Source organism: Arachis ipaensis, chromosome B10 (assembly GCF_059453495.1).
Source record: "Arachis ipaensis isolate K30076 ecotype BB chromosome B10, ASM5945349v1, whole genome shotgun sequence".
Lineage (NCBI taxonomy): Eukaryota > Viridiplantae > Streptophyta > Magnoliopsida > Fabales > Fabaceae > Arachis > Arachis ipaensis.
Window position 1 is genome coordinate 81808263 of NC_142435.1, and position 25088 is coordinate 81833350.

The following is a 25088-nucleotide window of genomic DNA, read 5'->3' on the forward strand; positions in this document are numbered from 1 at the left end:
TAACGCCACTAACGTCCTAAGCTAAACACCCTGCCTACTTCACACTTTCTCTCTGCAAGTAAAGCTAAGCCCACTGAAAAGGATAACTGCTTCAAACTCAAGATCCAAAGGCCCATATCCAAGACTTGAAGAACCAACTAGAAGATCAGAAGAGTAGTATATATAGGGGTAGTTTTGAATTAAAAAGAAGCCTTTTGGGGGAGTTGGAAATTGGAGAACTACTCTCTGTATAATTTTACTTTCTCGGCACTTCTAGTTTTACTTTTTATAATGTATTTTCCATCTTTGTTTTCGATTTCCAGAGCTACGAACAACTAAACCCCTTTCATTGGGTTAGGGAGCTTTGTTGTAATTTGATGGATTAATATTAGTTTTTATTATTCTTCTTCTATCTTTTCTCTTGATTTTACTAGAAAGCTTTCAATCTTCATCCAATTGGGTAGTTATCTTGGAAAAGAAGCTATTCATACTTGGATCTCTTCTGAACCTTGGAAGAGGAATGAAGAGATCATGCTAGAAATGCTTTCTCATGTTGGACCAAATTGGGGTTGGATGGATATGGTGACTATAATTCTACCAACACTTGATTTGGGAATGCATGTGGTATAATCAGTGACCATACTTCATCTCTTCTCATGAGCAATTGACCAAGGAATTGGCTATTGATCAAGATTTGAGAGATTGAATTACAAGGAATTGTAATTCGATCACTTAAGATTGCCAAGGAGATCAATGAACGCATTGATTGAGGAAGACATGAAAATGAACTTGATCCGGAGAATGCAATATCTCCTAAGCCCAATGAATTCCCCATTTCTGATATTACCCATTCTCTTTAATTTCTGTAATTTACTTTTATGAGCATCTTCCCCATTCCCATTTAAGATTCTGCAATTTACTTTCCGCCATTTACATTCAGCTCTTTATTTCCAGCAATTTACATTTTCTGCTATTTACTTTCCCGCTATTTAATTTTCTGCAAATCTCAAATCAAATTCTGCTTCGCTCAACTAGAACATTCCTCTAATTAAAGTTTCTTGACCAATCAATCCCTGTGGGATTCGACCTCACTCTATTGTGAGTTTTTACTTGACGACAATTCGGTATACTTGCCGAAGGAAAATTGTTGAGAGACAAGTTTTCGTGTATCAAGTTTATGGCATCGTTGCCGGGGATTGATTTTGTATCAACAATGATTAAATTGGAGGATAACTAGATTGAGCATTTTTTTCTTTTGTTTGATTTAAGTTCATTTGAGTAATTTACTTTCTGTTCAGTTATTTTCTTCCCTTCCCCCTACCCATTTTCTTAGTTGTTTACAATTCAGTCCACTAACCCACTAACTGTTTGATATATTGCATCACTCACACTAACAGCATTTCTATAGAAATTACTTTCTGCATCTATTTTCTTGCTTGTGCCTTGTTGGTTGTATGACAGAGAGAAGAAGCGGGGCTTCAACTTCCTTTGATTCTGATCCTAAGAGGACCTTCCTTAGATTAAGGAGGGAAGCAAGAGGAAAGAGAGTAGTTGGTGCTGAGGAAGAAGAGGAGTACTTTGAACCAGATATGGACGAGAATATGGAGAACCATCATGAAGAAGAGGCTCACAACCATGGCAGAGAAGGTCTAGCAAATCATGCTGGGCAAGAGAGAAGAGTTCTGGGTTCGTACATCAATCCAAACCCAGGAAATTGCAGAAGTAGCATCCAAAGGCCAACCATACATGCCAACAACTTTGAACTAAAGCCACAGCTTATTACCCTTGTTCAGAATAATTGTTCATTTAGAGGAGGTGTCCAAGAAGACCCCAGTCAATATCTAACCACCTTCCTGAGGATATGTGATACTGTGAAGTCTAATGGTGTTCATCCTGACACCTATAGACTACTTCTGTTCTCTTTCTCACTCAAGGACAAGGCATCTAAATGGCTGGAATCCTTCCCAAAGGAGAGTTTAGCAACCTGGAAAGAGGTGGTGAACAAGTTCTTGGCAAGATTCTATCCTCCTCAACAGATCAACAGGCTGAGAGCTGAGGTGCAAACCTTCAGGCAGCAAGATGGTGAGACTCTATATGAAGCATGGGAGAGGTTTAAGGACCTGACAAGAAGGTGTCCACCAGATATGTTCAATGAATGGGTGCAGCTGCACATTTTCTATGAAGGCCTTTCTTATGAATCAAAGAAGGCAGTAGACCACTCATCAGGGGGATCTCTGAACAAGAAGAAGTCCATTGAAGAAGCCATAGATGTCATTGAGACTGTAGCAGAGAATGACTATTTCTATGCTTCTGAAAGAGGCAACACTAGAGGAGTGATGGAGCTAAACAATATGGATGCACTATTGGCCCAAAACAAACTTATCACCAAGCAGCTGGCTGACCTCACCAAGAAGATGGAGAGGAACCAAGTTGCAGTAATCACCACCTCATCAGCAACCCAAGAGGGAGTGAATGCAGAGGCAGAGGATGAGCAAGAACAAGCCAACTACATTGGAAACTCACCCAAGCAGACCCATGATCCATACTCCAAGACCTACAACCCTGGTTGGAGGAATCACCCAAACTTTGGGTGAGAAAATCAACAAGATCAAAGCCAAGATCAGAGACGTCACAACCCTAACAACCATGCAGCTCACCAACATTCCACACAGAGATCATATCAACACCACCCTAACAACACCTCTCCACATCCATACCAAAACCAAAATAACCCAACTCACCCATCCAACCTCAACTCATCATCATCTGAAGATAGACTCTCAAGGATTGAGAATATACTTGAAAGCATATGCAAAGAGATTCAAGATAACAAGGTGTTCAAAGAGGAGGTCACAAAGAGCAAGGCAACATCAAAAGGAACAAAGAAGAAGGTACCAAGGAGGTGGAGGAACAAGAAGATCCCTACAGAGGACTTCTCTCCAAGGAATAAAGTAATCTCAGTTTACTTCCCAGTCATTCCCCTCGATCTCCCCACCATCCCATCTCAGCTACCTAAAGTTTTTACCATCAACAGAGTCCTCTCCTTAGAACATGTGGAGATCCTTGATGAAGCCAATGGAGATAGATTTACTGCAAGGGGGGAGGACTTGAAGCACTACCAACCACCTTGATAAAGGCAGAACGTCAAGCTAGTGACGCTAAAGAAGTGCTTCATGGGAGGCAACCCATGTTTTACATGCTTTTAAAAATAGTTAATAAATCAAGGTTCATGAAATTTAAATCAACTTGATATGCACTTGAATGAATCATTGTGTGCAACATATAGTGAGGAACAAGTTTGGTGTTCAAGGCACACTAAGAGAACATGAATGTAACCCACATCATGTCAATCTTAGGGGCCTTGAACAAATCTTTTACACCACATGGCACCAAACTAAGTTTGGTGTTGCCAATGTTGCATACATGGATATTCAGTTAATCAGTTGGTTGGCATTCATGAATACTACTTAGTTAGTTATAAACAAAAACAAAAAAAAGAGTGGTAATTGTTCCCATTTTTATTTTGCCGCCACTATCCACACAATTAATAATTACACTTTTTCTTGTTTCGTAGGAAATTGATGGACACCACTAACGTTCTCAAACCCACATTTTCACTTAAACGTTAACACCACTAACGTCCTAGCTAAAATTTATGCCTACTTCACACTTTCTCTGCAAGTAAAGCTGAGCCTACTGAAGATTCCAAACTGCTTCAAACTCAAGATCCAAAGACCCATATCCAAGACTTGAAGAGCCAACTAGAAGATCAGAAGAGTAGTATATATAGGAGTAGTTTTGAACTAGAAAACAGCTTTTGGATTGGGAGAACTAATATCTATATAATTTTACTTTCTTTGCAACTTCTAGTTTTACTTTCAGAATGCATTCTCCATCTTTGTCTTCTATTCCCAGAGCTATGAACAACTAAACCCCTTTCATTGGGTTAGGGAGCTTTGTTGTAATTTGATGGATCAATAATAGTTTTCATTATTCTTCCTCTTTCTTTTCTCTTGATTTTACTAGAAAGCTTTCAATCTTCATCCAATTGGGTAGTTATCTTGGAAAAGAAGCTATTCATACTTGGATCTCTTCGGAACCTTGGAAGAGGAATGAAGAGATCATGCTAGAAATGCTTTCTCATGTTGGACCAAATTGGGGTTTGGATGGATATAGTGACATTTAATCCTACCAATACTTTGATTTGGAAATACATGTGGTATAATCAGTGATCATACTTCATCTCTTCTCATGAGTAATTAGACCAAGGAATTGACTATTGATCAAGATTTGAGAGATTGAATTACCAAGGAATTGGAATTCAATCACTTAAGATTGCCAAGGAGATAAATGAATGCATTGATTGAGGAAGAGATGAAAATGAACTTGATCCGGAGAATGTAACATCTCCTAAACCCAATGACTTTCCCATTTCTGATCTCACCCATTCTCTTTAATTTCTGCAATTTACTTTTATGCTCATCCTCCCAAATCCCCATTTAACATTCTGCAATTTACTTTCCGCCATTTACATTCAGCTCTTTATTTCCAATATTTACATTTTCTGCTATTTATTTTCCCGCCAATTAATTTCCTGCAACTCTCACATTGAATTTTGCTTAGCTCAACTAGATCATTCCTCTAATTAAAGTTGATTGACCAATCAATCCCTGTGGGATTCGACCTCACTCTATTGTGAGTTTTTACTTGACGACAATTCGGTATACTTGCCGAGGGAAATTGTTGAGAGACAAGTTTTCGTGTATCAATTATCAACCAAAAGTCCATTATCAAGAGCAACCTAGTTACAAGGCATTTAGTAACCCAAAGAGGTACTGGGCACCAATATCTTAAGAAGACTTGTGAGCCAAGTGTCTGTGGTGAATATGTGTTAAGTGAAAATAAGCTAAGAAGCTGCTACAACACATGACACTAAGCTACAAGTGAGAAATAAGTGCACAGAAAAAGAAAAATAAAGAAAAACAATTACCAAGGATGAGTGAATAATAAGAGGTCATAGCAGTATGTTAGTTGATGCTTAAAATAGGCATTCCCTACCTAAGGATCAATAAAAAGTGAGCTGCAACATTCTCTGCATAAAACCCCATGAATTAATGTTAATAACTTGTTGATATGGATATGTATTACCTTCTGTTTCATTCATTCTTCTCAATAATTCATTGCTTGCTTGGGGACAATCAAGATTTAAATTTGTTGGTGTGATGCCAATGCATCTTAGGCTAGTTTCACTAGCCTTTTTCTTTTTCTTTCATTAGGTTTTATGCACTTTCTTGAGCTATAAGTAAGCAATTGAGTTAAAAATTCATGTATGCTTAGATTCATTCAACCATGGTTAATTTGATGCAATTTCATGAGGACTATGCCATAATTACTTGTGTGCTAAGAATGATGAGATTTCTCATGACTTTAGCAAGGCTTTGATGCATGTATTGGTTGATGACAGAAGAAATGCATGGGAGGAGGTTGAAGAATGGACATGGAAAGGATGAAGAGGAAACAACGTTGGTGGCTAGGTTGGACCACCAACGTTGCCTCAAATGTTGAGAAGAATAAAACAGGGGAGATTCCGCATAATTATCTGATACTGACGTTGGAGGCAACGTTGCTGAGCCAACATTACCTCCAACGCTGGACACAAAGTGTTTTCTGGAAAAGTAGAAAAACTATGGTAACGCGTATGCGTGCTATACGCGCACGCGTGGATTGTGAATTTTTGACAATCCATGCGCACGCGTAGGTAACGTACACTCGTCGTTAGGCCAACGTTGGAGGGAATGTTGCCAGTCCAACGCTGAGGCCAACGTGTGCGATCTGAGCTCCAAAACCATATTTTGAAAAAGTGCATCAACGCGTATATGACGCGCACGCGTATATGACGCGCACGCGTATATGACGCGCACGCGTGGATGTATATGCGTTGGAGAGAGCATTGTTGGTCCATTGCTGATTCCAACGTCTTTTGATGCCAGGGCATCTTAGGCTAGTTTCACTATCCCTTTTTTTTATTTTAATAGGTTTTAAGCACTTTCTTGAGCTATAAGTAAGCAAATTGGGTATAAATTCATGTATGCCAAGATTCATTCATCCATGAGTAATTTGATGCTATTTCATGATGATTTATGTTATGATTACTTGTATGCTAAGAATGATAAGAATTCTCATGACTTTAGCAAGGATTTGATGCATGTAATGGTTAATGATAGGTGAAAGAAAGCATGAAGGAAGGTTGTAGAAGGAGCCTGGAAAAAATGAAGAAGAAGCAACGTTGGTGACCAAGTTGGACCACCAACGTTGCCTCAAACGTTGGAAGAGAAGCAGAGCAACTCTCTGTAAAGTGTGCTGATGCTCACGTTGGAGGTGGCGTTTGAGGTCCAACATTAACCCCAACGTTGTGAGAAAATGATCAATTCTGGGCCTGAAGGATTTTTGAGTGATGTGCGTACGCGTGAAAAAGCAAAATTTTCATATCCACGCGCGAGTGTAAGTGGTGCATGAAATTGTGATCACACTTTTCACAACTCCGGTATAACTAACTAGCAAGTGCACTGGGTCGTCCAGGTAATAATACCTTACGCGAGAAAGGGTCAATCCCACGAAGATTGTCGGCTTGAAGCAAGCTATGGTTATCCTGTAAATCTTAGTCAGGCGGATTCAAATGGTTATGAGGTTTTGACAATTAAAAGATAAATAAAACATAAAATAAAATAAGATACTTATGTAATTTATGAGGTGGAATTTCAGGCAAGCGTTCGGAGATACTTTGTTGCTTCTGAATCTCTGATTTCCTACTGTCTTATTCTCCAAACACACATGGCTTCCTTCTGTACGGCTAATGAACTGTCGGATCTCTCGTCTCGGATGAAAAATACCAGGCACAGCTACCACATGGCTAATCATCTGTCGGTTCTCACTTGTGTCAAAATAAGATCTCTCTATCCTTTTGCACAATGTCACTGTGCCCAACATTCGTGATTTTGAAGCTCGTCACAGTCATCCCGTCCCAGATCCTACTCGGAATACCACAGACAAGGTTTAGACTTTCTGGATCTCAGAAATGCTGCCAATTGGTTCTAGCCTCTACCACGAAGGTTCTAATCTCACGGATTCGAATGCTCTGTTGTCAAGAGAGGCAAGTCAAATCTGTGGATCAGAGACCCAAGAGACTATACTCCGGCTGTCGTCCAATGACTACGTTGAACATCATGTAGACCACTTGTGGTTGTCAGGCACGCGGATCTTGGCTAAGCGAGTAACGAAGATAGTGGGTGATAGTCACGTGTCACCCCTTCATTCTGACTTAACTGAATTAAGTACGAGTATATCTTGGAGAAGAAGTAAGCATGAATTGAAAGAAAAACAATAGTACTTGCATTAATTCATGAAGAACAGCAGAGCCCCGCACCTTAAACTATGAGGTGTAGAAACTCCACCGTTGGAAAATACATAAGAGAAAAAGGTCTAGGCATGGCCGAATGGCCAGCCTCCCAAATGTAACATGGCATAATAATCGAATACAATAGTATAAAGTGCTATTTATACTAAACTAGTTACTAAGGATTACAGACGATAAGTAACTAAGTGCAGATAGTGCAGAAATCCACTTCCGGGGACCACATGGTGTGTGCTTGGGCTGATCATTGAGCTTTACAAGTGCATAGGCCTTTTCTAGAGTTAAACGCCAGCTTGGATGCCAGTTTGAGCATTTAACTCCAGTTCTGGTGCCAATTCTGGCGTTTTACGCTAGAAAAGGGTCTCTGGCTGGTGTTGAACGCCAGTTTGGGCCATCAAATCTCAGACAAAGTATAAACTATTATACATTGCTGGAAAGCCCAAGATGTTATCTTTCCAGCCCAATTGAGAACGTGCCAATTGGACTTCTATTGCTCCAAAAAAATGCGTTTGAGTGCAGGGAGGTCAGAATCCAACAGCATATGCAATCCTTTCTCCGCCTCTGAATAAGATTTTTGCTCAGGTCCTTCAATTTTAGCCAGAAAATACCTGAAATTACAGAAAAACACAAAAACTCATAGTAAAGTCCAGAAATGTGATTTTTGCATAAAAACTAAAAAAAAAATATAATAAAAAGTAACTAAAACATACTAAAAACTATGTAAAAACAATGCCAAAAGGCATATAAATTATCCGCTCATCACAACACCAAACTTAAATTGTTGCTTGTCCCCAAGCAGCTAAAAACAAAATAGGATAAAAAGAAGAGAAAATACAATAAATTTCAAAATATCAATAAAGCTTAGTTCCAATTAGATGAGCGAGACTAGTAGCTTTTTGCCTCTGAATAGTTTTGGCATCTCTCTATCTATTGGAGTTCAGAATAACAGATAATGTTATTGATTTTCCTAGTTAAGTTCTTTTTTATTCTTGAACACAACTACTTTATGAGTCTTGGCCGTGACCCTTAGCATTTTGTTTTCCAGTATTACCACCGGATACATAAATGCCACGGACACATAACTGGGTGAACCTTTTCAAATTGTGACTCAGCTTTGCTAGAGTCCCCAAATAGAGGTGCTCAGAGTTCTTAAGCACACTCTTTTGCTTTGGATCACGACTTTTACCACTCAGTCCCATGCTTTTCACTTGGACCTTCATGACACAAGCACACGGTTAGAGATAGCTTGATTTAGCTGCTTAGGCCAGGATTTTATTCCTTTGGGACCCTCCTATCCACTGATGCTCAAAAACTTGGATCCTCTTTACCCTTGCCTTTTAGTTTAAAGGGTTACTGGCTTTTTGCTCTTGCCTTTTGGTTTAAAGAGCTATTGGCTTTTTCTGCTTGCTTTTTTTCTTTTTTGTTTATTTTTCGCTTTTTTTTCGGAAGCTTTTGCTTTTCACTGCTTTTTCTTGCTTCAAGAATTAGTTTTATGATTTTTCAGATCACCAATAACATGTATCCTTTTTCATTATTCTTTCAAGAGTCAACTTTTCTTAATTCCAATTTCAAACATGCACTGTTTAAGCATACATTCAGAAAGCAGGAAGTATTGTCACCACATAAAAATAATGAAACTAATTTAAAGATAAATTTCGAAATTATGTGATGACAAGTCATCTTATGCTAGCTTTTCAAGCATTTCTCACTTGTTTCACCAGGTTTTATGCACTTTCTTGCATTATAAGTAAGTTATTTGAAGTTGATTTGCATGGTTTTGTTGAATCAATCAACCATCCTTTATTTGACACAAAATTATGAGGTTTAAGCTAGAATTAGTTGGTTTTTGAATGATTCATAAACCTTGTAAATTTGGTGATTCTTTGATTGGTTGTTTTGATTACTTGTAGGTGAAGAAAAGAAAGAAACCAGGAAAGCCTGCTCAACCAAGCGTGGCCCAAGGAAACAAAAGCGTGGCACTCACTCAAGCAAGCAAGCATAGCGCTCAAATAATGAGCGTAGCGCTCAAAAAGTGAGCGCTAGAGACCAAGCACTCAGCACCAAAGGCACAAGGCAAGGGTGCTGCATTGAGAGAACAAACGGAGCGCTCAAAGGGATACCAAATTAACAAAGCCAAGCATAGCGCTCCGTTAAAACATTCACCTTTTTCGTGCTCCATTCAAAACAAAAACAAGGCACGCTACACCAAAATGGAGCTAACCAAGGTTCGAACCTTGCACAAGGAATAGGAAGAGCGCTGCATCACAAGGAAGTGAGCCAAAATGGCCTCACCAAGGCTCAAAAGAGGGAGCCTCACCTTGCGAAACAAAGGGGCGCTGCATTGGTTTTATTCACTGAGCGCTACTTGGGCCAAGGAAATTGGCCACAATTGAAGCCAGTGAGGATCGAAGGGGGAGTCCTACCCAAAAGCTTGAAGCACTACGTTAAAATAATTAACTGAGCGCTAATGAAGGAAGATTGGGCACAAGCCCAAACACAAGGCCAGGTAGCGCTGCGTTGCCTTAGTTAACCGAGCGCTTCCCTGGGAGGTGGCCTTGGTTGAATTTTCACTCAAAAGCCAAGTTGGATTCAATTCTTCACCAACTTGAAAAGCCCACTCCAAAGTTTGAAGATCAAAATTAGAAAGTGTATAAATAGGAGTTAGTTTGATTTGAAAAGTACTTTTGAACCTTTTGCTCATTTTTACATTTTACCTTTGAGCTCAACTTTAGTTTTTAGTCTTGCTTTTTATTTTCTTCTGCAACTTCTGCTATCTCTTCTTGGAATTTGAATTGAGATTGAAGAGCTTGATTGATTCTGAGTTTGAGAATCATCTTTTACCTCTCTTCTCAATTGTTCTAAGAATTGGGTTTTAGTTTTCTTTCTATTTTTCATTTTCTTGCTTCAGCAACTTCTACTTTCTTTTTTGAATTTTGGATTGAGATTGAAGGAATTGTGTTTCAAGTCTTAATCTGAAATCTATCTTTGCTCTTCTTTTGCAAAATTTTGAGAATTAAGGAATTAGATCTGAGTTTTATTAGCTATTTCATTTACATTTTTATTGCAATTTCTTTTCTGCTTGATCAAAAGTGTAATTGAGATCTAGATCTGTGATCTAATCTTATTGCTCCTCTTAGATATTCAATCTTTCTTTTAGATTTCATAATCGAGCTGAGTTTTCTTTTTGTTTTGCTTCTTCAAGAAATTTTCCATTTCTATTTCGATCCTCTGCAATTCATTCCAACTTCTACTTCTCTGATTGAGTGTATTTTACATTTATCTGTTGAATTCTAAATCCCAGCACCCCAAATCCCTTCTACTCTTCAAGTAATTTACATTTCTCAGCAATTTAGATTCAGTCATTTAGTTTTCTTGCACTTTAAGCTTCAGCTACTTACATTCTTTGCAATCTAAGTTTTAGTCATTTACATTACTTGCACTTTAAGTTTCAGCTCTTTTACTTTCTTGCACTTTAAGTTTCAGCTCAATTTATATTTTTTGCACTTTAGATTCTGTCAATTTCTCCTCTCCCTTTCATTTTCATGCAATTTAGCTTCTGTTGATCACAATTCACTCAAATCATCAACTGTTTGCTTAATTAAATTAACCACCTAACTAAAATTGCTCAATCCATTAATTCCTATGGGATCGACCTCACTCATGTGAGTAATTACTATTTGATGCGACTCGGTACACTTGTCGGTGAGTTTTGTGTTGGAATCATTTTATACACATCAAGTTTTTGGTGCCGTTGCCAGAGATTGATCTAGATTGACAATGATTAAGTAAGGTGGTGGTCTAGATTAAGCACTTTTTTCTTTATTTTTGTTCATTTTCTTTGTTTTTAACAAGTACACTAACTATTTGAGACTTTGTCTCTACTAACTCTCACTGCACTCAAGCTACAGAGTGCTTTGTGTGTTTCTTGTTGTTTTGATTGTATGACAGAAGCAAGGAGAGAGGTCTCTACCTCTGGTGATCATGACGAGAGGACTCTTCGAAGACTGAGAAGGGAAGCCAGAGGAAAGGGAGTCATTGGTGGAGAAACTTCTGAATAAGAATACCAAGAAATGGAGGAGAATCCAATAAATCCACCAGTGGGAGTGGCCAACAACAATGGTCAACCCTAGAGGAGAGTCTTGGCTTCATATACGTTTGCTAATCCAAGGCAGTATGGGACTAGCATCCTTACCCCAAATGTCAATGCAAACAACTTTGAATTGAAGCCCCAACTCATCACCTTAGTACAAAACAACTGCTCCTATGGGGAGGTCCATTAAAAGAGCCAAATCAGCATTTATCTACTTTCTTGAGGATCTATGACACAGTGAAGTCCAATGGTGTGCATCCAGACATATACAAATTGCTGATGTTCCCATTTTTATTGAGGGACAAGGCTCCTTAACGGCTTGAAGCCTTTCCCACAAGGAAGCATCACTAGCTGGGAGGATCTAGTGAATAAGTTCCTAGCCAAGTTATACCCACCTCAAAGGATTATCAGATTGAAGACAGAGGTGCAAACCTTCACATAGATGGATGCATAATCTCTCTATGAGGCATGGGAGAGATACAAGGCCCTGATCAGAAAATGTCCCCCTGAAATGTTCAATGAATGGGACATACTACAGAATTTCTATGAAGGATTGACTCTGAAAGCTCAGGAAGCACTAGACTATTTAGCAAGAGGCTCATTGCAATTAATAAAGACAGCAGAGGAAGCCCAAAATCTCATAGATATGGTGGCAAACAATCAATACTTCTTTGCTCATCAAAGGCAACGCCAACCAGCTCAAAGAAAGGGAGTACTAGAGTTGGAAGGTGTGGACACCATTCTAGCTCAACACAAGGTGATGCAGCAGCAAATCTAGCAACAATTTGAGCAGATGGCCAAGAGGATTGATAGCTTACAAGTTGCATCAGTGAATGTCACAAATCAACCACCAACTGGGTGGGGACAATGTGAGGAAAATTGTGAAGATCAGCAGCAAGAACAAGTGAACTACATTCATAACCAATGATCCAGCCAGAATGAATTTTATGGAGATACATATAACCCCCTCTTGGAAGAACCATCCAAACGTAAGATGGGAAGACAACCAGAATCAAAACCAACAGCCATGGCAAAGACCCAAAACAACTCAAGAAACATCAACCACAACAACCAGCAAAATACTAACCACAATCCATATAGAAAACCTCAAAATAACCACCTCAATTCTAGCTATTATCTACCTAATAACCCAGCCACTAACCAAAATAACCATCATCCATCCTTAACATTTCATAACCAACCACAAATACCATAAGAATCTCAAAGGATCTCCAATTTGGAGATACTGATAGAAAAGATGATGAAGCATCAGGAGGTGACAAGCAAGAATCATGAAGCCTCAATGAAAAACTTATAGAGGTAGATTGGACAACTGTCCAAGCAAGCAGTGATTGAAAGGCCAACAAGCTCACTCCGAGGTGATACCATTCTAAATCCTAAAGAAGAATGCAAAGCCATCCAACTGAGGAGTGGAAGAACCTTGGTGAATAATAAAGAAGCCAACAAGAAGCCTATGGAGAATGACAAGAAGCTAGCTGAGAAAAATGAGGCTAACAATAAGGAAGAGATGACAGCAAGCAAGCAAGATCAAGAGAAGCTTAAAGAAAAAGATGACTAGCCACAAAATTCAAGGAAAGGGAAGCAAGTAATGGAGGAACCATCTCAAGGAAAGAAGCAGGTGGAGAAGACTTTCACACCTCTTCTGCCATATCCTCAATGGTTCAACAAGAAAACCAAGGAACAACATTTCCCCAAATTCCTTGAAGTCTTCAAGAAGCTGAAAATCAACATTCCCCTGGCTGAAGCATTAGAGCAAATGCCTTTATATGCAAAGTTCTTAAAAGAGCTTATCAACAAAAAGAGAAGCTGGCATGAGAAGGAAACCATTATGCTCACTGAAGAATGCAGTGCTCTGATCCAAAGAGGTATCCCACCAAAGCTCAAAGATCCAGGGAGCTTTGTAGTTTCATGCACCATAGGCAAGATGACATTAGAGAAAGCTCTCTACGATCTAGGTGCTAGTATCAACTTGATGCCCCTCTCAATGATGAAGAAATCAAACCTACCAGGATGTCATTGGTGATGGCCGATAGATTAATCAAGACACCCAATGGAGTTGTGGAAAATCTATTAGTGAAGGTTGGAGAGTTTATCTTCCCTGCAGACTTTGTGATCCTGGACACAGAAGAGGAAGGAAACAACTCAATTATCATGGAAAGACCATTTCTAGCTATAGCAAGAGCTAAATCGATGTAGAAAAGGGAGAAATGATCTTCAGGGTGCACAATGAGCAAATGGTCATCAATGTTTTCAAATCAATGCAACATTCCCCTGAGCAAGAGTACTAGATGAAGGTGGATATGATAGAAGGTCTGTTAGAAGAAATGTTAGAAGCCAATTGTCATGAGCAACAGGAAGAAGAAGTGGAGGAGGAGTTACTGGAAGATGACAACCAGGAGGAACAAGGAGAGGAAGTGGTGGAGATCTCTATTGAAGACAAGGAAAAGGAGAAGCCAAAATAAGAGTTGAAGTCTCTTCCCCCTCACATTAAATACGTGTTTCTTGGAGAAGCAGAGGCCCTGCCAGTGATCATAAACTCCTCCTTGAACATGGAAGAAGAAACAATGTTGATTGAAGTGTTAAAAGCTCACAAAACAGCCTTGGGTTGGACAATTAAGGATATCAAAGGCATCATCCCTGCCATTTGTATGCATGAAATTCTATTGGAGGAAGAGTCAAAACCTGTGGTTTAACCCCAAAGAAGACTTAACCCAACCATGAAGAAGGTGGTTCAAAAAGAAGTGATGAAGCTATGGAATGTTGGATAATCTTTCCAATCTCTGACAGCTCATGGGTGAGTCCGGTTCAAGTTGTACCAAAGAAGGGAGGAATGACAGTCATCTCCAATGAGAAAAATGAGTTAATTCCCATAAGGACAGTGACTGGATAGAGGATGTGCATAGATTATAGAAGACTGAATGATGCTACAAGAAAAGATCACTTCCCTCTACCCTTCATTGATCAGATGTTGGAGAGATTGGCAGGCCATGCTTATTACTGCTTCCTGGATGGGTATTCCGGGTATAATCAGATAGTGGTGGATCCCATGGACCAAGAAAAGACCTCCTTCACATGTCCATTTGGTGTTTTTGCCTACAGAAGGATGTCATTTGGGCTATGCAATGCCCCAGCCACCTTTCAAAGGTGTATACTTTTCATTTTCTCTGGCATGGTGGAAAAGGTTTTAGAAGTCTTTATGGATGATTTTTCTGTCTTTGGCAATTCATTTAACACTTGCTTGCATCATTTAACTTTTTTTTTGAAAAGATGCCAAGAAACTAACCTGGTATTGAACTGGGAGAAATGCCATTTCATGGTTCCTGAAGGGATAGTTCTTGGGCATAAAGTGTCAAGCAAAGGTATAGAAGTTGATAAAGCTAAAATATAAATCATTGAAAAGCTTCCTATACCTATTAATGTGAAAGCAGTAAGGAGTTTTCTTAGGCATGCTGGTTTTTACAGGAGGTTCATCAAAGATTTTTCAAAAATAGCAAAACCATTGGGCAATTTGCTAATGATTAATAGCCCTTTTATCTTTGATGACAGTTGCGAGTATGCCTTTGAAACTTTAAAGAGAAAACTCATTACAGCACCAATTATCACACCCCCTGATTGGAACCTTTTGAATTTATGTGTGATGCAAGTGACTTTGCAATTGGTGCTGTGTTGGGGCAAAAGAAAGACAAGCTACACCATGTCATATATTATGCTAGAAAGGTGTTAAATAAAGCACAAAAAAATTATACCACCACTGAGAAAGAGCTTTTGGCAATTATATATGCATTTGATAAATTTAGACAATACTTGATTGGTTCAAAGGTTATAGTGTATACTGACCATGCTGCTCTCAAGTATCTAATGTCTAAACAGGATTTAAAGCCAAGGCTTATTTGGTGGGTGCTACTGCTACAAGAATTCGACATTGAAGTGAGAGATATAGGAAGGGGAGTGAGAATCAAGTAGCAGATCATTTGTCAAGAGTGCCACAAGAGGCCAATCAAGATACACCACAGCAAGTGAATGAAAAATTCCCTGATGAGCATCTTTTCCAAGTTCAGCAAGCACCTTGGTTTGCTGACATAGCAAACTATAAGGTGGGAAGGAAGGTACCTTAAGAATTTTCCAAGCAACAAGTGAAAAAGCTACTCAATGAAGCAAGGAAGTTTTTGTGGGTCGAACCTTTCTTAATCAAGAGATGCTCTGATGGAATGATTAGGAGGTGTGTCCCTGAAAATGAAATGAGAGATATATTGTGGCATTGTCATGGTTCAGCCTATGGTGGACACTTTGGAGCAGAGAGAACAGTGGCTAAAGTACTACAGAGTGGATTCTATTGGCCAACCATCTTCAAGGATGCCAGAGAGTTCGTTCACCAATGTAATGAATGCCAAAGAGCTGGAGGATTGACAAGAAGGAATGAGATGCCTCAGAACTACATCCTAGAAGTGGAGTGAAGAGAGAAACTCTCGTGCGATCTAGAATTTTCACAAATAAGTTCCCGTTGTAAGTATAGCTTCTAGACCGACAAGAATTCCTTTCTTACAAAAGTTTTAGTTGTCACAAGTAACAAACCCCTTTAAAATTTATAACCGAAGTATTCAAACCTCGGGTCGTCTTCTCAAGGAATTGCAGGGAGGTATGTTCTTATTATTGGTTATGAGTTTTGTAAATTGGGGGTTTTTGAAATAAGGAGCAAGTAATTTAAATGACAAGAAAAATAAATTAATAATAATAAAATCTCTTGGCAAGGTATTAGAATTTGGAATTTCTATCCTAGTTATCCTTATCAGGTGTGATGAGAATTGGGTTTTAATCCCACTTATTTAAGTCAAGTGGACTAATTAGCTTGATCCTCAAGTCCTAGTCAATCCCCGTGGGAAAACTAGCTTTAGAGCGATCTAGATCAATTAGTAATCTGCCAATTTCAACCACTGCTGAGTTTGATAACTCAAGTGTTACTAATTACTTAACCAAAGTCAAAAAGAAAAAATATCTAAATTAAATTAAAAGCATTCATAAATAGAATAAAACAATCATAAACTAAAATACCTCAAATAATATTAATTAAGAAACTCATAACATGAATGTAGCATAAGCAAATTGAAAAGATAAATAATAATTAAAAGTATATAATAAAAGTAGAAAATAAATAAGAGGAACATTAAACCTGGAAATTGAGAAGAAATAATCCTAAATCCTTTAAGAGGAATCCTAATCCTAAATCCTAAGAGAGAGGAGAGAACCTCTCTCTCTAAAAACTACATCTAAATTATGAAAAGTGAATAATGGAAGGCATCATGATGAATGGATGCATTCCCCCATTTTATAGCTTCTAATCTATGTTTTTCGGGCCGAAAATTGGGTCAAAAACAGCCCAAAAATTGCCCCCAGCGATTTCTGTTACGTTCAGGTTGCGGCAAAGTGACGCGGAGGCGTCGTCCACGCGTTTGCGTGGATTGCATTTATGCCAGGTCACGCGTCCGCGTGATCCACGCGTTCGCGTCGCCTGGCGTTGGGGTAGCTATAGCATATTATATATCAAATCGAAGCCCCGGATGTTAGCTTTCCAACGCAACTGGAACCACATCATTTGAACTTTTATAGCTCAAGTTATGACCGTTTGAGTGCGAAGAGGTCAGGCAGGACAACTTAGCAATTTCTTCAACTTCTTGTATTCCTTCCACTTTTGCATGCTTTCTTCCCATCCTCTGAGCCATTCCTGCCCTATAAGCTCTGAAATCACTTAACACACATATCAAGGCATCTAATGGTAATAAGAGAGGATTAATATTAGCAAATTAAGACCAAAGAAAACATGTTTTCAATTATAGCACAAAATCAGGAAGGAAAATATAAAACCATGCAAATAGTAAGAATAAGTGGGTAAGAACTTGATAAAAACCACTCAAATGAGCACAAGATAAACCATAAAATAGTGGTTTATCAACCTCCCCACACTTAAACAATAGCATGTCCTCATGCTAAGCTTAAGAGAAGCTATAAAAGTGAAGTGGAATGATAGAGAGTATGCAATGCAGCCTATCTATGTGAATGAAACTACATGCAAAATGTTTCTACCTACTTCGTTAAAAATAAATAAGTTCTCCAAGACCAATATGAATCAAATTCCACTAATTCAAATTATATAATGAAAGATAGGTAAACTTGTAAGAAGACAGCTCATGAAAGTAGGGAACATAGAGTCAAGCATTGAACCCTTACTGGTGGTGTATATCACTCTAACTCTCAAGTGTCTAGCGTCAATCACTCTACTCTTCCCTAGTCATGCTTTCTAAACATTGTTCTTCATCTAACCAATCAAAAAATATTTAGTATACCAATGCAAACATCATGAGGTCTTTTCAGGGTTGTAATGGGGCTAAGGTAAGGGTGAGGATATATGTATGGCCAAGTGAGCTATAATATGAATCTTTAATTAACCTAAGCTCTCACCTAATATACATATACTCTATATACTTTTAAATTCATGCCTAGCTACCCATAATTCCCACTTTTGTATGATTCCCATACTCATGTACCAAATTTTTTATATTTCTTTACTTTTATCACATTTGCATTGATCTTTTTATTAACTTAACATTGGGGTAATTTTGTCCCCTTATTTATTTATTGATTTTTTTTATTTTTTTTTGAATCATAAAAGCAAACATAACTTATCAATGCACATGGATTTTAATTTTTTTTTCTGGTTTTACATGAGTAGGTTCCCAAATTCCCAATATTCAAATAAATTAGAAACATGATACATTCCCTTATTAACCCATGTTCCCACAATTTTCCCACACTTAGTTGATGCACAATCTCTATCTTAAGCTAACCAAAGATTCAATTGGGGTGATTACTTGTTTTTCCGCTTAAGGATAGTGATGTGGTAAAATATATAACAAATGGGGATTAAAAGGCTCAAAGTGGCTAACAAAGGTAATTAAAAGGGTAGGCTTATTTGGGATAAGTGAGTAAAAATTCAAATAATGGCCTCAATCATATGCAAGCATGTAAATATACTTAATAATGGACATAGAAAAGGAATAAAGCAAAGATTACAATCATAGAGAAGAAAACACACAAGAATAAAAATTTAAGGTTAAATAATGTAACCATGTAAATAAGCTCAAAATCTCACAGGTTGTGAGTTCTTTGGCTCAAAAATCATGTTCCAAATACAACTTCAAACAAGTTTTAATAGAAAAGTTTTTTAATTTAAATTAGTGAAATACTATAAAAATTTCTTGAAAAAGAAAATATTACTTCAACTAAGTGGTAACTAAAGGCATAAAATCAAACAAACATGCAATTAAATATGCAAATGCAGCAATTAACAAAGAAAACAAAATATTGGTGTTGAGAAGAAAATAACTAACCCATGGAGATCGGTATCAACCTCCCCACACTTAAAGATTGCACCGTCCTCGGTGCATGCTAAGATGTGTAGGTGGATGGGTTGTTCCAACTGGTGTTTTTCTTCAAGGATTGTGCAGATGGACTTGTTTGTCTCCCCTTTTAGAAGTTTCTCCCTTTTTCCGTCTTCGGTGGCCAGCCTGAAAGAAGGGAAAAAGAAGAACAGTAACCCATAAATAAAGATAAAATAAAATATGGTTGGGTTAATGCCAAATAATGAGGGTCTCAATTACATGGTAGCTACAACATGCAAGTTAGAAAACAGTAGAAGTACATGGCAAATCAAGAGTGCGAAAATTTGCAACAATAGGGAAGAGAGTGTGGGTAAGGAGAGATAATATAAATTCATGTCAATGTAAAGGTAATACAGGTATAAAAGATTGGCATTGATTTAAATAATATTACCTAACCAGAATAAAACAAGCCACTAAGCACCCAAAATAATTCAAGAGAAGATGCAACAGTTAAATAAGAAAATCAACACCAAAGGAAAAATAATGAATATAGAAAAGAAAAAGAAAAATATGCACTAAATTAAAATGCAATGAATGCAACATGCAAATAAATTAAGTAAAATAGACTGAAGGTGAAAAGAAATGAGAAGTGAAAGAAATAAAGTAAGAAAGAAAGAAGAAAACATAGAAGAAATTATGATTAGAAAAGAAAAGAGAAGATAATTGGCGCTGATTTGGATGAGTTGTGTGGCATAGGCGACGCAGACGCGTGAGAGACGCGGTCGCGTGGTGCGCGATAAGGTCAGGTGACGCGGACGCGTGGGTCACGCGATCGCGTGGCCTGATTTGTGCGATTGGCGCGAGTGCAGCCTCGCGTTCGCGCAACTCTTTTTTCGAAACTCTTTTCACCAGATTTTTGGGTGACGTGGTCGCGTGGTTGACGCGATCGCGTGGATGCCCATGTTTGGAAAATGATGCGAACACGTGGGGCATGCATTCGCGTGAGTGGGCTTGCGCTTCCAGCATGGGTCCAGCCTCATTCCAACCCAACTTACTGCCATACACCCATTTACATCGATTCCATAGAATCACGCATTCGTGTGGGTGACGCGGACGCGTGTGAGGCTATTTTCCAATATGATGCGGACGCGTCAGTGACGCGGTCGCATGGGTAATTTTGTGCCTAAGGCACGCCTCCAGCCACGCTCTCGCGTGACTCTCTGTTCACTTTTCTTTTCTCCTAATACACTTGTGATGCGGACGCGTCAGCGACGCTGCTATGTCGCATGCGATTTTTTTTAATGCAATTATGTAGTATGTAATATGCAGTGCTAATGTAGATGCTATGAAAATTTCCAGGTTCAATAAAAATAAAATAAAATAAAAATAAACAACACAAAATAAAATTGAAAAAGAACGATCATACCATGGTGGCTTGTGCTTGAATTCATCCAGAAATCTCCACCAATGTTTGGAATTCCAGTAGCCTCCGGGATCCCAAACTAGGCGCAGAAAGCCTTCAAATAAGTTAAAGCAAGTGACAAGGCCCCAAGAGTGTTGATTGCCATAATGAATTCCGGGGTCCCAAATCTTGCTTTTGCACCCGTCTTCTTGTTGATCATTATGATTCCATCCGGGTAGCAAGCAATCTGAATTCTCACTAAAGCGGCCAAACAACTTCCTAGACCCATTCAGTTGAGCTTTACACCAACCCTTGTATTTAAACTTTGAGCACACAACCATGTTGAACCTTGCATGACGTCTCCAACTACTAACCATCTTCCTTTTACGCTTAATGCCACAAAGAGCTCTAAGCTGACCATCTGTTTCAAGTAAAGCATATTCAAGTGAGCTAATTAAGCTTAGAGATGAAAGATTTACCCACTTGAATGAAGTAATGGATGGTGATGGCTTTGGGGGAGAGGTCTCCAACAGCATTGGCAAGGTGATTTCCAGCTCCAGTCCCTTGAGTTCTTCCTTGTCAACTTCCACCTCCTTGCAAGTTTCTTCAATTTCAACCTCTTCCTCTTGGTAGCTTTCTTCCAATTCGATCTTTTCTTCATTGTTTACCAAGGGCTTGGGAGGTTATGCTTCTTCTTCTTTAATCTCCATGTCAAGTCCAATGGGAGAGGATTCAATTGCGGATAAGAATTCATCAATGATTGAATCCATCTCTTGATCAACCTCTTCAAAGTCTTCAATCATGATATACCTTGGAGGTTGTACACCCTCCTCAACATCAATTTCAAACATCCTTGAAGGAGGCTTTATAACTTGACTTTCCCATGGGGGTTCAGCATCTCCTAAGTCTTCAACCACTTCTTCCTCTTCAATAATTATAGCTTCCTCCACTTGTTCCAGTATAAAGTCATGCTCCGTACTGTCCACTGGAGTTTCTAGTATCTTCTTCATGCTACGTTCTTCATTAGATTGTCCACATGAAGCCATGGGGGTTTCTTGAGTGTCCGAACGTCGGGAAGGTAATCTACTTATCGCTTGATTCAATTGGTGAAGTGTGGCATGAAATTTTTCAAATGTTTTCTTGAGTTGCTCCCTTGATTCTTGGGGTGATGGATATGGACATGGTGCATAGGGAGGTGGTGGTTCTTGGGAGTAATTGGGTTGAAATTGGGGTGGATAAGGGTTAGAGTCATATGGGGGTGTTTGGTTGTAGGTGGCTTGTGAGTATGGTAGTTCAAAGATGTGTTGAGGAGATGGTTTATAGGGGTATGATGGGGCTTGTTGGTAATTACCAGGGGGTCCACCATAACTATTGTCTCGACATGCATTTTTAAATGGTCGTTGTCCATGGTAGTTTGGAAGGTGTTGTTGCCTAAAGGGTTGATCAGATCCTCGTGGCTCCATCCATCTCTGATTGTTCTGACCTTGATGCATGTTCCCGTTATAGCTTTCTTTCCTTACAACAGCATTAGAACCAAACTCAAAGCGATGGGGAGAGAACTTGATGTGTATTTTCGGAAAATGAATTCCAAACACACAAATCTAACCGGCAAGATGCACCGGGTCGCATCAAGTAATAAAAACTCACGGGAGTGAGGTCAATCCCACAGGGATTGAAGGATTGAGCAATTTTAGTTTAGTGGTTGATTTAGTCAAGCGAATCAAGTATTGGTTGGGTGATTTGTGATTGCAGAAACTAAATTTCTTGAAATGTAAAGGGAGAAGAGTAGATTGCAGGAAATTAAAGAGCAAAGAAAGTAAATAAGCTGAATCTTAAAGAACAAGTAATGTAAATTGCAGAAACTTAGATTGCAAGAAATGTAAATTGCAGAATCTTAAAGTGCAAGAAATGTAAATGACTTGAATTATAAAGGGAATTGGGAAGTGGATTTGCAGAAATTAAACAAGGAAAAGTAAAATTGCAACAAGCAGGGAAGTAAAAGATGGATTTAATTGCAGTAGATCTCAAACAGAAAATGTAAATTGCTTGAAGAAGCGTCCAACAGAGAAATAAAAAGGAAATTTCGGATCTCAGGACCCAAGAGACTAGATAACCAAGTCTAGATCTCATTGCCTTCCTAGATCCAATCCAGAAATCAATTGCAAGAGAATTTAAAGATCAAGCAATAGAAGAAGCAAAACCAAATTCAATTTCCAAAAGTGCAGTAAAGTGAGACAGAGAGATCTCAAGATGAGATTGAGACAGAATTTCCTCAATTCTTCAATCCAAGACCCAAGACAAATGTAATTGAAATTGAAAACAAGAAAACTAAGAAGAAGAGAATTCAATTCTCCTCTCCGAAACTCAGAAACTCATAAAATTCCAAAACCAAAAGCTCTCAGCAAAACTAAAACGGAAAGTTCAAAAAAACTCCCTGAGAACTTAAATCCTAAGCTATTTATACACTTTCTTCAAATGGTCTTCAAGCCTTGAATTGGGCCTTTGTTCTTGATGGAATTGGGTTGATAAAGGCCTTGGTTGATTGCTCTTGGAGTTGGAGAAAGATCCATTGTGAACCGGGTTGAAAAACATAAAAGCTTGAGTAAAAGTTTGAGTAAAAGTTTGAGGTCAAACTTTTACTCAAACTTTTTATACCAGATGGCTTCACCTTGCTGCTACCAACGTTTGAACCAAAGTTTGAGGTCAAACTTTTGCTCAAATGTTGGCCCCCTTGTAAATGTGTGTTGTGCCAACGTTTGAGCAAAAGTTTGACCTCAAACGTTGGCGCAAGCTTTTTCCTCCAGGGTATTGATTTTGTGATGCCAACGTTTGCCAAAAAGTTTGAGGCAAACGTTGGCTCAAGCTTTTCTCCCAAAAGTTTGAGCTAAAGTTTGAGGTCAAACTTTTGCTCAAGCTTTTTTTCCTCTGGAGTGTTTTCAACTCTTTTAAAAGTTTGAGCTAAAGTTTGAGGCAAACTTTTGCTCAAACTTTTTGTTCTCTCTTGCTCCTAGCCATTCCTTCCTTCTTCAACCTTCTTCAAAACTCTTTTCACCTATCATCAATCAACCAAACACATCAAAGCTTTGCTTAAAATCATGAGTTTGTTATTCTTTCATAATATATGACAATTATAGCATAAAATCTCATGAAATTGCATTAATTCATACATGGTTGATTGAATCAAAGGAAACATGGAAATCTACCCAATTGGCTTGCTTATGGCTCAAGAAAGTGCATAAATCAATCGAAAACAAAAGAAAAAGGCTAGTGAAACTAGGCTAAGATGACTTGTCATCACAACACCAAACTTAAAGCTTGCTTGTCCCCAAGCAAGAAAAGAATTATTGAGAAGAAAGAATGAAATGGAAGAGGATGTTCTTGCTAGCAGAGTATTATTGGTAGTTCATGGGGTTTTCTGTGGATATGTAAACAATCACTTCTTATTGACTTTTAGGCCTAGAAAGTCTCCTTCAAGCATCAAGCAACACACTGCTATGACCTCTCATTATTCCTTTGTCTTTGACTATTATTTTTTTCTCTAAAAGCTTTAGTTCAGTGTCATGTGTAACAAGTTCTTTTCTTTCTTTATACTTGACACATTATTCACTATAGACACTTGGCTCACATTCCTTCTTAAAACATTGATGCCCAGCACCTCTTTGGGTTACTAAATGCCTTGTAGTTAGGTTGCTCTTGATAGTGGACTTTCAACTGATGATCCCGGGTTAGTTAACCCAAGTCACCAAGTGTTGATGCACTCCAAAGAACTTAATAATCCAAGCAGATCCTAGTACAAAGACACCACAGGCATATATTCTAAGGTTCAAGCTATTGGTGTCTAGCTTTGTTTCTTTTTTTCTTTTATTCTATTGCCCATTTTTGGCTTTTTCTTTTCTCTGTTTGTTTTTTTTTTCTTTTTAACCAAGGACTTTTATTTGATTGAGATTCATAGATAGTAGGCCACTTTCTACTTAGAAGGAGACATCCTAGTTCTCTTATTCACTAAAAGTGAGCTATCATACAATCACACACACATACCACCACTTACTTTTATTGTACTTCTATCTAACAAAGAACTATCTTACTTCACATTCACACTTTTCTTTTATTGAATTGAAATTGCAGGGGACAAAGCATGCTTTTTGTTAAGTGAAAGTAAACACACAAGCACATACTTAGGCTAGCTTACTTATTTTAAATTGAAACAGAAATGATGCAAAGACTACTAAACTAACAGTTACTGTTAAGATGGGCATATTCACGCTTCCAATTTAGAGCAATTCAATGCTGATGGAGTTAAGTGACAATACAACCTCTTGGTGGCTTCTTCTTCTTTCTCTCAGCTAATGGTGTGTTGTCCTCCCAAGAGAGTGATTGAATTCCTGCAGTGCTAATGGAAGTTGCTTGTTTCTCAAGTCCTTAGATGACTAGTTAGTGTGCAAGACTTTCTTGTAGGCGTTTGAACTTACTTTAGTGTGTGAACACCAAACTTAGTCCCTTGCCATGTTTCTTATGCATAACCATATGTGAAAGCCTAAGTCTTTGCTAAAGGTAATAAAACTAAAAACTAGAAACAGACAATGATTAAATGATTTATCAGATTGCTTGGAGCTAGTAACCCTTTGTGCAGAAGGTGAGAATGTGCTTTTAAATGAGATTTTGGTGGAACACCAAACTTAGAATCCTTTATTCTCCCTTAAATTGTTTTGGTGTGAAACACCAAACTTAGCTCCTTGCAATACATACCAATCATTTAACCTTTTTATTGAAATAGCTATGAAAAGAAAATTACCTTTGGTTGGGTTGCCTCCC

At 38.4% G+C, this 25088-nt stretch overlaps 1 non-coding gene across 1 annotated transcript; it reads right to left on the minus strand.

Moving 5' to 3' along the window:
- Window positions 1–2021: 2021 nt before the first annotated feature.
- On the minus strand, window positions 2022–2128 carry LOC148580607 (small nucleolar RNA R71). Its single transcript, XR_015899040.1, has one exon. It is a non-coding gene; the product is annotated as a small nucleolar RNA R71 (small nucleolar RNA).
- Window positions 2129–25088: the final 22960 nt, after the last annotated feature.